Raw genomic sequence first — 3,147 nt, 5'->3', positions numbered from 1 at the left:
GCCTCAAAGACGAGCTTGAGAGGGAAGAGGCCCGGGCGGCGGTCGCGGCGGGCCTGCGAGGGGCGAGGGGTTCATTTTCGGTAGAGGCGGTGCCTGAGGCCGGGTGGGGTACCCAGAGGGAACCGAGCTCCCGGGTCACGAGTTTCTCTGCCACAGGAATCTCATCTCCTGCCAGGTTCGCTCACGACTCCGCCTCAGAGGCTCTCACTTAGGCCTTTTTCTTTCCAGCAGCGCCTTTCCTACCAAGAAAAAAAGGGGGGGGGACAACAACCTCTTAAACCTTGTTTTATCCGTTTCCCACTCAGCAGCCAGACTTCTGGGTACGGGTAGCGACTGCAGGGAGGGATAAATCAAATGGATGGACAACAGGCACAGTTTGGGTCCCCACTCTTACTAACGAAGACCTGAAAGTGGCTTGGCCGTGAGGTTGTGTCAATACCTTCTTATCTTGGACAAGACTTTACGGTGGTATTTCGGGCAAGGTAGTTTGTGCTTTTCAGAACCGATATGGATCCCCAAACTGAATTTTATTTAACATGCTAAACGCCAAAGTCTTGAGGAGATAACTCAAGAAATAAGCATCAAAGATTATATATTCGCAGATGAAAAATGTTTATAAACCGACGAGAAACAAAGGGAAACTTATAAAAATGTTAAAAGTCAGCCTGTTATTTAATACGAACAGTTACTGATGAAAAACTTATTGTTGGCAATGTAACTTTGAAGACAGCAGCTGGCTATCAGATTTTCCTTTGTAAGGTGGCACGGACTGATGATAATGTGCGCTGGAAGTTAAGTGCTGCATTGTGAGGATCTGGAGCAGCCTAGAAACTTAGGAATTATGTAACACTGCATTAATTTTGGTGTTCAGAAGGTGAGAAAGTATTGAGGTTGTCAAATAATGATGCTTCTTAGATGTCAAATTTACACACTATAAAGTTTGTGTGTTCCCCCACAGGACTTCACCTCATAGAGAGAGATGCAGACCCTGAACCATTAAGTGGCACCCCTCAAAATTTCTTAAGTTGGGATAAAGAATAAGGAGGGAAAGTGTGTTTGAAAATTTTAAGATGATACTAAGTTTTTCATACGTGGTTTGGTCACACGGTGCTGTTGCTTCTTTGTGTACAGTGCTAAGAAAAGAAGAATGTTTTTGGGCAATGACCATTACTCCTAAACCTTTTGAGAAACTGGTTCTCAGAACCCAGAAGAGGGCACAAGAGAAGACCAGATGTGTTGTGATTGCAGCTTCACATCCAGAAGCTAGGCTGAGCCCCTTTGAAGTGGAATTAGCATGGCAGCCCTAAATAATAAGTGCTAGAAATTCTTTAATTTTTTTTAATATTTAAGCTTTAAAAGATGCCTTTCATACTTTGTGTATACCAAAGCCACAGGGGGAGAAGTATTATGTAGTTAAATGCAAAAAAAATTGTCATTAAAACAAGTATTGTTTTGTAAACTGAGGGCTGAGCCTAGGACACTGGGTATGCTAGGCAGGAGTTGTGTATCACTCAGTTACCCTTTATAGTTGAAGTTGTAATTCTGGTGTCTCACTCTCCAGTGTAGCTTGAATTAGTGTAGGCCACCATTTCCTACTGAACTGTTTTTTCCATGAGTGATTTCTGGTATCTGAACCGTTAAGTACTCTTAGGTAGTAATTGTTCTGGTTTACTTACCAGACTGTACTTTGGTTCAACTTGATTTGAACTTCAACTTTATTTTCATGTAACATTGCCCACCTTTAGTTGAAATACAAAAATTATGACTAGTGATCCTGAAGATACAGATTGTTTAACCTATTGAGCTATTAAATAGTGAGGTAATTCTTGTCTTTGATCCAGTTTCAGGAGGGTAAATCTAATGATGATCTGGTTCTCCCCTGCCCCTAATTTTTGTTTTTGTTTTAGATAGGAGTGCATGATGCACCATTGTGCCTGGCTTGACTTTGTGCTTTTGGGGTTTATTTATTTATTTGAGACAAGATTTCTCTCCAGCTCTGACCTGGAACTCATTCTGTAGACCATCAAGCAGTTGGCCTCGAACTCAGAAATTCTCCTGCCACTGCCTCTGCCTCCTGAGTGCTGTGATTAAAGGTGTGCGCCACCACTGCCCATAGCTTTCAGCATTTTTTAAAAGAACATTTTACAGAAGAAACATCAAATAGTGTTCTTGACTCTTGTTTCATAGTTAGACTCTATAAGGGAGAAATATATTTGAGACAGGGTCTTGATATGTATTCCTGACTGGCCTGGAATTTATCTAGATTAGGCTGCGTTCAAACTCAGATTCCCGTGCTTATGCCTCCTCAGTGCTAGGATTGGAGGTTTGGCCATCACATCTCTCTGAGATTTTTTATTTGGGAACTGGAGATAGTCTAGTGGTAGAATGTCTGCTAGGGTTACTCAGCCCTCACCACAAGAAGTCTGACTGACTGGCTATCATAGATTTTTTTTTAAAATGAAAAGTAGTACTTTAACACTGGAAATTAAGAATTTTATTTTTTCTTCTAATTACTAAGGGTTGAGTCTTGGACTTAATGCATGCCAGTCAGAAAATTAAGAACTTCTTTAAAATGTATTTTCTGATGAAGGGTGATAGTGGCACTTGGGAGGCTGAGGCAGATCTCTGAGTTTAAGGACAGCCTGGTCTACAAAGTTTCAGGATGCCAGAGAAACCCTTTATCAAAAAGCAAACAAAAGTTTTCTGTAGTTACTAAGATTACTTTTAGAATTGAGGATTTCTCCTAAGGACTTTATACAATTGATGGCTAATCACCATTTTACTAGTAAGTAGGAATTGTGTCCCAGTAGATCCCTTGTAATCTTTAACTGTAAACAGCAAAGTCTTTACATTGAAATACTTGACAGATTTAAAAAATTAGATTTCTTTTATTGTGTAGTTTTATGAGCAAGCAAGTGTTGCATGAGGGTAGAAAGCAGTGACCACAATTGAGTTTAGATTTCTAGTTCTGCCTCTTCGTGATCTGAGTATTATTTTATCTAAGTCTTTTAACCCAAGTATAAGAAAACAAGTCTTTGCTTAGAAATATTGGTGTAGCCGGGCGATGGTGGCGCACGCCTTTAATCCTAGCACTCGGGAGGCAGAGGCAGGTGGATCTCTGTGAGTTCGAGACCAGCCTGGTCTACA

At 40.9% G+C, this 3,147-nt stretch overlaps 1 protein-coding gene across 1 annotated transcript in view; it reads left to right on the top strand.

Moving 5' to 3' along the window:
* Positions 1 to 3,147, top strand: part of Nufip2 (nuclear FMR1 interacting protein 2) — a 31,382-nt gene that overhangs the window by 1,478 nt on the left and 26,757 nt on the right. The window lies entirely within an intron of this gene.

The sequence above is a fragment of the Microtus ochrogaster genome, chromosome 7 (genome assembly GCF_000317375.1).
Source record: "Microtus ochrogaster isolate Prairie Vole_2 chromosome 7, MicOch1.0, whole genome shotgun sequence".
Taxonomy (NCBI): domain Eukaryota; kingdom Metazoa; phylum Chordata; class Mammalia; order Rodentia; family Cricetidae; genus Microtus; species Microtus ochrogaster.
This window is presented reverse-complemented; position numbering and strand designations above follow the sequence as displayed.